The sequence below is a fragment of the Oryx dammah genome, unplaced genomic scaffold (genome assembly GCF_014754425.2).
Source record: "Oryx dammah isolate SB20612 unplaced genomic scaffold, SCBI_Odam_1.1 HiC_scaffold_11163, whole genome shotgun sequence".
Taxonomy (NCBI): Eukaryota; Metazoa; Chordata; class Mammalia; order Artiodactyla; family Bovidae; genus Oryx; species Oryx dammah.
The window spans coordinates 944,720-957,424 of NW_024080556.1; positions in this window are offsets into that span (position 1 = coordinate 944,720).

Below are 12,705 nucleotides of genomic sequence, written 5' to 3' on the forward strand. Positions count from 1 at the left end.
CTTTCTGTTTCATTACATATTATATTTAAATCTAGTTAAATTTACTTTTTCCCAGTTTTATTCACATAATAATTATACAATGATATATAACACAGTATGTAGTGACGTATAACACCATACAAGTTTAGAGGGTCAAGCATAATGATTTGACTTTCATATAGACAGAAACCAACGTAGCCCTGTGGAGACCACTCTATCTTGAGCTTATGTTTTCACTGATACAGTGTTCAGTGAATCCCCTAGGAGTCTGTTAGCCTTTTAGCCAAAATGTCTTGTCCTTAAAAGTACAGCTTCAAATGTTTTGATAAAGCAACACAAAATTACATGGGATAATATACTCCTAACTTGTGTTAGGAGTATATAATAGTTTCTATGGTAGGTGAGTACCTTTTAAACCTGGGAAAATTTAAAATTAAATGTACAAATGTTTGAAAGAAGAGAATCTGATGATCTTTATTAAATGGCTTATGTATGTTTATGATTTTATATGGAAGTAATATTTCAGTTATTTTGGCATATTAGAAAAATAAGTTAGCCATGTATTCAAATTAATTCATACTTGTGATTTATGTAGAGTTCAGAATCACTTAAGACAACCCTACATTCATCATATATGTTCAAATTATTAGATCCATAAGTTACTTTAGTACTTGGGAATAGTTTGTTTATTATTTCAGACAACCCAAGTACTTAGAAGGAAAGTAAAAATTTAATGAAATTTTAAATGAAACCAAATATTTTCCAAAGGCAATTAGGTGGTTGGTAAAATTTGCTAGAATTTTAAATAGAATTATATGAAATGTAACTCAAACAAAAGCCTCTTAAAAGAGAAGATAGGTTATTGCATTTGTAACTTTAATGGAATAAGAACTTTTAAAACAAAGAAAAAACACAAATTGACTTTTATGCATACAGAAATATCCTAGAAGTCACCCCAAAACTCTTTATGTAATGCATAAGCTGCACAAGTAACCAGTTTAAAAAAAAATTTTTTTTTGTTTTACCTTGTACTATACCTATTTAATATTTATCTATATTAAACTTTAAGGCATGTGGTCAGTCTTTTAAATTCTTGTGTACATGGGCAGTGGTTGGTCTTTACTTATAAGGTTTCAGTTCAGTTCAGTTCAGTCTCTCAGTCGTGTCCGACTCTTTGCGACCCCATGAATCGCAGCACACCAGGCCTCCCTGTCCATCACCAACTCCTGGAGTTCACTCAAACTCACATCTATCGAGTCAGCGATGCCATCCAGCCATCTCATCCTCTGTCGTCCCCTTCTCCTCCTGCCCCCAATCCCTTCCAGCATCAGAGTCTTTTCCAATGAGTCAACTCTTCGCATGAGGTGGCCAAAGTACTGGAGTTTCAGCTTTAGCATCATTCCTTCCAAAGAAATCCCAGGGTTGGTCTCCTTCAGAATGGACTGGTTGGATCTCCTTGCAGTCCAAGGGACTCTCAAGAGTCTTCCCCAACACCACAGTTCAAAAGCATCAATGCTTCAGCACTCAGCCTTCTTCACAGTCCAACTCTTACATCCATACACGACCACAGGAAAAACCATAGCCTTGACTAGATGGACCTTAGTCTGCAAAGTAATGTCTCTGCTTTTGAGTATACTGTGGTTATAAGCCTCCAGTACAAAAAGCGGAGAAAAAACCACCAGTGGATTGGCATGATTATGGGAGAATGCCTCAAGTTACCTACAATATATAATACAGTTTCAACATAAAGCCCTGTGTACATTTCTCCCCTAAAACAGTGCATGCTGCTGCTGCTAAGTCACTTCAGTTGTGTCCGACTCTGCGACCCCATAGACAGCAGCCCACCAGGCTCCTCCGTCCCTGGGATTCTCCAGGCAAGAACACTGGAGTGGGTTGCCATTTCCTTCTCCAATGTATGAAAGTGAAAAGTGAAAGTGAAGTCACTCAGTCGTGTCCGACTCTTGGCAACCCCATGGACTACAGCCTACCAGGCTCCTCCATCCATGGGATTTTCCAGGTAAGAGTACTGGAGTGGGGTGCCATTGCCTTCTCCAAAACAGTGCATATTCAGCCTCAAATGTAGATTACAGTATGTGGTTCTGAAGTGCTGCCAAACTGTTGGACCCAAAGCAAGAGAACTCAATAAATAACTATTCAGAGAGATTTTTTTTCCTCCAAAGGGTATTTAAGGAACCCAAACTGTACAAGAACATGTTCCAGGCTTCACAGTTACATTGAACAAACACTCACTGGGCACACTTACATGACAAGTTCTAGAAATGCAGACATGTGGAGGACAGGAATGGCCCCCCTCCCACCAACCTTTTAGTCTAGACATAAGGTAAACAGTTAGAGAAGCATTTATAGAACAGTGTTCTAGTAGCATCCATAGAAGTGAAGGAGCTTATTGTATGGATCCCTAATCTAGTCTGAAAGGATGCAAAAAGAATATCAATGACCTGAAACTTGAACAGCAAGTAAGAGTTGTATTTGTTTCTTTGATAAAGGAAACATTATAAATATGACTTGGTGAATTTCAGGGTTGCTTTGGATACTGAAGAGCAAAAGGAAAATAAGCCAGAAATAAAGTTCTCCATTTGGTAGAAATGGAAATAAATGTGTCTGTATTATTGGACTCAAAATGTAGATTTCCGGCGGAAGGTAAGTGAGTTGTAACTTCCCTTGCAGTATAACCGAAGAGTACAAATGTTTGGGAGGCTAGGGCACGGCTGGAGAGAGCCAGAGCATCTAACCCGTGTCCCAGTTCTCCAGAAACTTGGAGGCTTGTGGTTAGGTGATGATCCAAATTAGAAAATTGGCGCAAGGTGGAACTTCTCTCTGGTGATACAATATGCTCTAGTGGAAATGCTAGAAAGCATCATGGCCATGTCAGAGCCTGATAAAACCGATGAGTTTTTTTGGCACAGAACTATGACATATCAAGATACACAAATCAAGGGCTAAATTTACCATTTCCTAGGCTCCTTGGATCTAAAAACCTGAAGAACTAATACACAATATCCCAAAGTCAGGAACACCGCTAAGAGCTAAATCATGCATACTTCAGAGTTTCCATAAGGGCGTCATTCAATTTGTTGTTTAACTTTTAATTTGAAATTAAAATTTTAAAATTTTCTTGTATATGTTGAATAATCAATATCCTAAGGCCTTTTTTAAAAAGAGATATTTCTATGTCAATGTTGTGACCAGCATTTCTGCTTAAAGAAATGTGAGATGATTTATAATAGTCATAAAAGTTGGCATAGTTTGTGATACCTTAGTCACTGCTTCGTTAAAGAAGCATATTTTCCAAACTATTTTGTATAATTCTTATGAGTTATTGAATGTTTACATGCTTGTCCCAGCATTTGGTATATACAAGATGATCAATAAAAGTTTATTTGATTGCATTAATTATATTGTGTGAATTGCATTGCATTGCTTTGCATTTAATTGTGTTGGACTACATTGAGTTGAATTTGGAATGAGTTTTGTTGACTTGAATTGCAGGAAATTGAGTTAAACTGATTTGAGTTGTATTGAAATGAATTGAATGAAATTGGCTTGTCTGAGAATGACAATCCTTATTCCATATGCTGAGGGACGTTATACTTTTGTTTCATCCCTTTATCCCCAGAAATTAGTTCATTTCTCAGTACAAAGCACATACTTAGTAAAATTTTCAGTAATTATTAAAAGAAAAGATAGACTTTATTCTAATAACACCTATACATTCAATAATATTTTTAATCATAATACTCTGTAGGCACTGTGCTACATACTAGGGATAGAATGTTGGGTAAGAAACAGGCTGTCCACAAAGAGATTACAGTTTACTGCTGGGCAACAATTAAGTAAATAAGTGCTAAAATATAGTATGAAACAGTATCAAGTGTTTAGTAACTATTGGTAGGCCATGAGCCATTCATATGAGGCTTCCCTCATAGCTCAGTTGGTAAAGAATCCGCCTGCAATGAGGGAGATCTGTTTGATCCCTGGGTTGGGAAGATACCCTGGAGAAGGGAAAGGCTACCTACTCCAGTATTCTGGCCTGGAGAATTCCATGGACTGTATAGTCCATGGGGTCGCAAAGAGTCAGACACGACTGAGCAACTTTCACTTCAATTCACTTCTTCATGAGATTAGTACATCCTGAAATCCATACTGCAGTGGCCATCCTAAGTAATAGGAATAAATACCAGTCCTATGCCAGGACCACCAAATATGGTTGCGTCCTATGCAAATTCACTGACCAGAAAGGTAGTAATTAGCAATCCTGGTAACCCAAATGTCTGCCTTCTGTGATCTATCTTCTGAAAATTCCCAGAAAAAAAAAATTTCCAATTCAGTTACATTATCACAACTGTCAGGGGATCAAACCATGAAGAGTATTGATTGAAATATTGTTGTTAAGTGACGGAGCAACCTGATCTTATTTTCTTTTTGAAATTCATCTGAAAAATACTTGGGAGGCTGGGAGACCATCCAAGAGGACACTTCGGTAATCTTATCTAAAGGCATGATACTGGGTGTCTGAATCAGGGCATTTTTCCTTCCCATCTCTTTGGTTGCTAATTTCCATGTTTTTGTTGGATCTTCTTCTCACAGCCCACCTTCTAAATGCTGGAATTCCTCAAGGATCCATCTGAGAGCTCCTTATATTGTATCTCTACCCTTAAATCCTAAACAGTCTCCTTCATTCCCCTGGTTTTAAATGCCATCTGGTGATATTCATGTCTCTGATTCTAACCTCATCCCTATGCTTCACTTCCATTTTTCCACTTACCAGCATATCTTAATGTCTCCCAAGGAACTGAAAATAAAATGTCTCAAGTTGAAGTCTTGATTTAATTTCTCCTTGCAGTCCCTCCCTTGTGCATGGTTGTGAGCAGAACTTACACCATCATGGACACATTCAGTTCCTCCTGTCCTTCCACTGACCATATCTAGGGCTATGCTGCTGCTATTGCTGCTGCTAAGTTGCTTCAGTCGTGTCTGACTCTGTGCAACCCCATAGATGGCAGCCCACCAGGCTCCCCTGTCCCTGGGATTCTCCAGGCAAGAACACTGGAGTGGGTTGCCATTTCCTTCTCCAATGCATGAAAGTGAAAAGTAAAAGTGAAGTCGCTTAGTCGTGTCCGACTCTTTGTGACCCCATGGACTGCAGCCTACAAGGCTTCTCCATCCATGGGATTTTCTAGGCAAGAGTACTGGAGTGGGTTGCCATTGCCTTCTCCAATCTAGGGCTATACTGTGTAGTAAATCTCTTCTCTGCCATCAGGGGCTCTGTAGCTAACAGATATTGTATGGTGACCATAGGACCACGTGGCCTCTATGCTCTGGTAGTCTCCAAACAGTGATGAAGACCTCTGCTGACATATTTCCAACAACCATGAGAATAGTTTTTGTTGTTGTTCAGTCATTAAGTTGTGTCTGACTCTTTGCCACCTCATGGACCACAGCACAGCAGGCTCCTCTGTCCTCCTCTATCTCCTGGAGTTCGCTCAAATTCAGGTCCATTGAGTCAGTGATGCTACCTAACTATCTTATGCTTTGTTGCCCCCTTCTCCTTTTGCCTTCAATCTTTCCCAGCATCAAGTTCTTTTCAGTGAGCTGGCTCTTCGCATCAGGTGGTCAAAGTATTGGAGATTCTTCTTCAGCAGTAGTACTTCCAATGAATATTTAGGGTTGATTTCCTTTAGGATTGACTGGTTTGATCTCCTTGAAGTCCAAGGGACTGTCAAGAGTCTTCCCTAGCACAATTTGAAAGCATCAATTCTTTGGCACTCAGCCTTCTTTACAGTCCAAATGTCACATCCATACATGACTACTGGAAAAACCCCCTTTGTGGAACACAGCCTTGTCATGGTGAAGAGGCTTTTGTAACTCAATGAAGCTATGAGCCATGCCATGCAGGCTACCCAAGATGGACAGGTTAGAGTGAAGAGTTCTGACAAAATGTGATCTACTGGAGGAGGAAATGGCAACTGTTTTCTTGTCTAAAGAACCCCATGAACAGTATGGGACTAGTTACTCATTCACAAATCTTGACTAAGGAAAGCACTTTCTGTCTCCAAGCATGTACCCCCAGGCCCTAGGTTAACTATAAAATCATCCCCTTGGTGGTGCAGAGTATAGTTGTGAAGGCTTCCAGATCTCATGCGCTCGATCTTACCCTATGAGTAAGTTACCCTTAATAAACTGATTCACTGATTGTCTGGATCTGCCTGTTTCATTTTTCAGCCTCAAGATACCTTGTCCGTTGGGGGCGAGGGGTCACTTTTTGTTCCCTCCCTCCTCCCAAACCCTATCTTCCCAGTTTCACTAAAAGCCACTATCATGTTCCTCTCGTACTCAAGCCTCAAACTGTGATGTCACTCTTGATCCTGCCCTTCTCTCAACACATGCTCCCACTTCCAATCCCCATCCACACAAATAGCTTTTAAAACGGGGTTAGAGAACTCAAGTGTTGGGGAGCTGGTTAGAAATGCTAATAGCAGGATCCTACTCCCTGACACTGTGTCCGTGGAGAGGCAAGAATACTGGAGTGGGTTGCCATGCCCTTCTCCAGAGGACCTTCCCAACCCAGGGATCAAACCTGGGTCTCCTGAATTACATGAACATTCTTTACTGTCTGAGTCACCAGGGAAGCCCCTCCCTGACACTGCCTTCCCCCAAATTTAATTAAATCTCTAGTTGTGGTGGCCAAACAACTACACTTCTAGTACATTCTCTCTGAGTTCTTAGATTAAGAACTGCTGATAAAGACTTCAAAATATTCTTTATTACTCTCTTCATTTCCACAGTCTTCCCATATCAGCTCATTACTAGAAGAATAAAATAGCCTTTTATATGGTCTCTTCAACTCCATCTTCTAATCTAAGAGTTAGCAAACTTTTACTCTAAAGAGCCAGCCAGTATTTTAGGCTTTCAGGGCCATAAGTCTCTGTAGCAGGTACTCACCTTGCTCATTACAGAATGGAAACAGCCATAGAAAACATATGAATAAATGGATGTGGCTTTGTTTCTGTAAAAGTTTATTCACACACACACAGATCCCACAACACACACACAAGTGCCAGCCCATTTTCCATAAAACTGCAAGAGTGATATTTTAGAATTGATTATTTGCTACTTGCTGTTGTTTTGGAAACAACATCCAATTCTTTAACCAGGATCTTTAATGCCTTGGGTTACTTGCCTCCAGCCTCCTTTCCAGTCTCACCTGACTACCCATTTCCTGCTTGATCACTTCACTCTAATCACATGGCCCTCCCCATTGGCTCCTAGAACGCACCAGTTTTCCTGCCAGATTAGGAATTTTGCACTTGCTATTAAAAGACGCTTACTCCTTGGAAGAAAAGTTACGACCAACCTAGATAGCATATTCAAAAGCAGAGACAATACTTTGCAAACTAAGGTCTGTCTAGTCAAGGCTATGGTTTTTCCAGTGGTCATGTATGGATGTGAGAGTTGGACTGTGAAGAAGGCTCGGCGCCGAAGAATTGATGCGTTTGAACTGTGGTGTTGGAGAAGACTCTTGAGAGTCCCTTGGACTGCAAGGAGATCCAACCAGTCCATTCTGAAGGAGGTCAGCCCTGGGATTTCTTTGGAATGAATGATGCTAAAGCTGAAACTCCAGTACTTTGGCCACCTCATGCGAAGAATTGACTCATTGGAAAAGACTCTGATGCTGGGAGTGATTGGGGGCAGGAGGAGAAGGGGACGACTGAGGATGAGATGGCTGGATGGCATCACTGACTCGATGGACATGAGTCTGAGTGAACTCCGGGAGTTGGTGATAGACAGGGAGGCCTGGCGTGCTGAGATTCATGGGGTCGTAAAGAGTCAGACACGACTGAGAGACTGAACTGAACTGAACTGAATTCCCTTTTTGAAATACCTTCTTCCTTTTGTATGTAGTTAAGAGCGTGAACAAAGGACTTAGTCTTATTCCAATAGTAGCTCTAGTACTTACACATTTGGTGCCTCTGTTTCTTCATCATAAGAATGAGAATAATAATGGTTTCTATTTCATGAGGTTTCTATAAGCTGCACTCATAAAACTTGTAAAGCATAGTAAAGTGTAACAGTATTAGATTTCATTATGAACATTTGTGTAGTTATATCTGTAGGAAGAATGTATTTGAAAGCTAGGTCATTATTGCAAAATCAAAAATTCTTTCATGGTCTATGCAGAAATCCATGTTATCCTTCCATATTCTAACAGTTGAAACTCTTTTTTAAAAAAGCATATGTTAAGAATGTGAACATCTACCTATTTTACAAAAATGACTTGATCTGTATAATTAATCATTCTACAGTTTCTTAGAAAGGCTCGTCCTCCTCCATATGCAATTTTTTCAACATTTGACCACATGGTATTGTGATGTATAATATAAAATATATAGAGATTTGGTCTTTGCCTTATTTCTGGCACAGAGCTCCTAAACCCTTGAAATTTCCTATGTGTTGAGACTAGACCATTCAGGTATGACCTAAATGAAATTGCTTATAACTATAGAGTGGAAGTGAGAAATGGATTTAGGGACTAGAACTGAGTGCCTGATGAACTATGGATGGAAGTTCCCTACATTGTACAGAAGACAGGAATCAAGACCATTCCTAAGAAAAAGAAATGCAAAAAAGGCAAAATGGCTGTCTGAGGAGGCCTTACAAATACCTGTGAAAAGAAGGGAAGCAAAAAGCAAAGGAGAAAAGGAAAAATCTACCCATTTGAATGCAGAGTTCCAAAGAATAGCAAGGAAAGATAAGAAAGCCTTCCTTAGCAATCAATGCAAAGAAATAGAGGAAAACAACACAATGGGAAAGACTGGAGATTTCTGCAAGAAAATTAAAGACACCAAGGGAACATTTCATGCAAAGATGGGCTCGATAAAGGACAGAAATGGTATGGACCTAACAGAAGCAGAAGATATTAAGAAGAGGTGGCAAGAATACACAGAAGAACTGTACAAAAAAGATCTTCACGACCCAGATAATCACGATGGTGTGATCACTCACCTACAGACAGACATCCTGGAATGTGAAGTCAAGTGGGCCTTAGAAAGCATCACTACAAACAAAGCTAGTGGAGGTGATGGAATTCCAGTTGAGCTGTTTCAAATCCTGAAAGATGATGCTGTGAAAGTGCTGCACTCAATATGCCAGCAAATTTGGAAAAGCCAGCAGTGTCCACAGAACTGGAAAAGGTCAGTTTTCATTCCAATTACAAAGAAAGGAAATGCCAAAGAATGCTCAAACTACCAAACAATTGCACTCATCTCACACGCTAGTAAAGTAATGCTCAAAATTCTCCAAGCCAGGCTTCAGCAATATGTGAACTGTGAACTTCCAGATGTAAAAGCTGGTTTTAGAAAAGGCAGAGGAACCAGAGATCAAATTGCCAACATCTGCTGGATCATGGAAAAAGCAAGAGAGTTCCAGAAAAACATCTATTTCTGCTCTATTGACTATGCCAAAGCCTTTGACTGTGTGGATCACAATAAATGGTGGAAAATTCTTCAAGAGATGGGAATACCAGACCACCTGATCTGTCTCCTGAGAAATCTGTATGCAGGTCAGGAAGTGACAGTTAGAACTCAACATGGAACAACAGACTGGTTCCAAATAGGAATACATCAAGGCTGTATATCATTACCCTGATTATTTAACTTATATACAGAGTACATCATGAGAAATGCTGTCTGGAAGAAACACAAGCTGGAATCAAGATTGCCAGGAGAAATATCAATAACCACGGATATGCAGATGATACCACCCTTCTGGCAGAAAGTGAAGAGGCACTAAAAAGCCTCTTGATGAAAGTGAAAGAGGAGAGTGAAAAAGTTGGCTTAAAGCTCAACATTCAGAAAACGAAGATCATGGCATCTGGTCCCATCACTTCATGTGAAATAGATGGGGAAAGAGTGGAAACAGTGTCAGACTTTATTTTTTGGGCTCCAAAATCACTGCAGATGGTGACTGCAGCCATGAAATTAAAAGACACTTACTCCTTGGAAGGAAAGTTATGACCAACCTAGGTAGCATATTGAAAAGCAGAGACATTACTTTGCCAACAAAGGTCCGTCTAGTCAAGGCTATGGTTTTTCCAGTGGTCACGTATGGATGTAAGAGTTGGACTGTGAAAAAAGCCAAGCACTGAAGAATTGATGCTTTTGAACTGTGGTGTTGGAGAAAACTCTTGAGAGTCCCTTGGACTGCAAGGAGATCCAACCAGGCCATCCTAAAGGAGATCAGTCCTGGGTATTCATTGGAAGGACTGATGCTAAAGCTGAAACTCCAATACTTTGGCCACCTCATGTGAAGAGTTGACTCATTGGAAAAGACTCTGATGCTGGGAGGGATTGGGGGCAGGAGGAGAAGTGGACGACTGAGGATGAGATGGCTGGATGGCATCACAGACTCGATGGACATGAGTTTGAGTGAACTCCGGGAACTGGTAATGGACAGGGAAGCCTGGCATGCAAAGAGGTTTGCAAAGAGTTGGACGGGACTGAGTGACTGAACTGAACTGAACTGAACTGATGGATGATTCATGTCGAGGTCTGACAGAAAACAACAAAATTCTGTAAAGGAATTACCCTTCAATAAAAAATAAATTTAAAAAGGCTTAATCAAAATATCATTACCACATTGTTAAGAAATCAAAATAATGCCACAATATTATTAACTATCTAAGCAGAGAAACGCTGGGTTGGAAAAAACACAAGCTGGAATCAAGATTGCTGGGAGAAATATCAATAATCTCAGATATGCAGATGACACCACCCTATGGCAGAAAGTGAAGAGGAGCTAAAAAGCCTCTTGATGAAAGTGAAAGAGGAGAGTGAAAAAGTTGGCTTAAAGCTCAACATTCAGAAAACGAAGATCATGGCATCTGGTCCCATCACTTCATGGGAAATAGATGGGAAAACAGTAGAAAGAGTGTCAGACTTTATTTTTGGGGCTCCAAAATCACTGCAGATGGTGACTGCAGCCATGAAATTAAAAGACACTTACTCCTTGGAAGAAAAGTGATGACCAACCTAGATAGCATGTTCAAAAGCAGAGACATTACTTTGCCGACTAAGGTCCATCTAGTCAAGGCTATGGTTTTTCCTGTGGTCATGTATGGATGTGAGAGTTGGACTGTGAAGAAGGCTGAGCACCGAAGAATTGATGCTTTTGAACTGTGGTGTTGGAGAAGACTCTTGAGAGTCCCTTGGACTGCAAGGAGATCCAACCAGTCCATTCTGAAGGAGATCAACCCTGGGATTTCTTTGGAAGGAATGATGCTAAAGCTGAAACTCCAGTACTTTGGCCACCTCATGCAAAGAGTTGACTCATTAGAAAAGACTCTGATGCTGGGAGGGATTGGGGGCAGGAGGAGAAGTGGACGACTGAGGATGAGATGGCTGGATGGCATCACGGACTCGATGGATGTGAGTGTGAGTGAACTCCGGGAATTGGTGATGGACAGGGAGGCCTGGCGTGCTGCGATTCATGGGGTTGCAAAGAGTCGGACACGACTGAGCGACTGAACTGAACTGAAGCAGAGTTCAAATTTACATAATTATCTCCTTTGATTGTAACTATTATTGATTAGCTTGTCTCTTAAAACTCTTTTAATCCATAGATTCTTCCGTCTCTCTCTTTTTCTCGCTTGCAGTTTACTTGTTGAAGAAATCGATTGTCCCATAGCACTTCCACAGTCTGTATTTTGTTGTCTGAATTCCTGTGTTGTCACTTAATATGTTCATTAGTGTAGTAGTGCTAGTCACTTAGTCATATCCAACTCTTTGTGACCCCATGGACTGTAACTCGCCAGGCTCCTCTGTCTTTGGAATTCTCCAGGCAAGAATACTATTTCCTTCTCCCAATATGTTCATTCATCACCTCTATTTCTTGCTTTTCGTATTTGAACCTAAAGTTCTAATCAGATTTCATGCTGATTTTCTGGCAGGACTATTTCACTGTATGCATCCTTTGGGAGGTACTTAGCGTCTAGTCTAGCTCTCTTTTTGTGATGTTACTAATTGCTAATGATCATTGCTTAGATTCTCTTATTCTTTAGGATTTTTAAAGAGAAGATATTCCAACTTTATCATTTCTTTTGTCTTCAGCTTGAATACTCTTTCGAAGGGAAGCTTCCAGTATCAGCTCATTGGTTAGCTTGAGTGCAATTTGATTTGCAAAGATAGGATGAATGCTTGATTTTTTCTTTCTTTTTATCATACAGTTTTCAAAAATAATTAATTGGTCCCCCACCATCCCTCACAGATGACTAATTAATTTTTCTTGTCACTACAAAGTCATCAGTTTAAACAAATGATACATTTAAATCTATATTGTAATTATGATCCTTCTTGATGTTCAGATTGTTCCTTCTGCGGCTAATGAGAATCTGGACAAATAAGTTTCTGAGTGCCTTGTTATGACCCTGGTACTCTTGGGCTGAATTTCAATCAATGGCTTCTCGGGCTTCATCTGTTTTATGCATTCTTCAGCTCAATAGGACTTAATGTTGGCCAGATGTTACCCATGAACACAGACATCAGTGACCAGAGCCACCATTGCCACTGATCTCTGAAGTGAAAGGGCAGGGGGGATTCTCTTAAGGCAATGCTGGGAGGAGCTTTCTTCTAACTAGGCATTTCTCTGCTGCATAAACACCACACACACACACACACACACACACACCACATGCCACACGGCATACCAGTT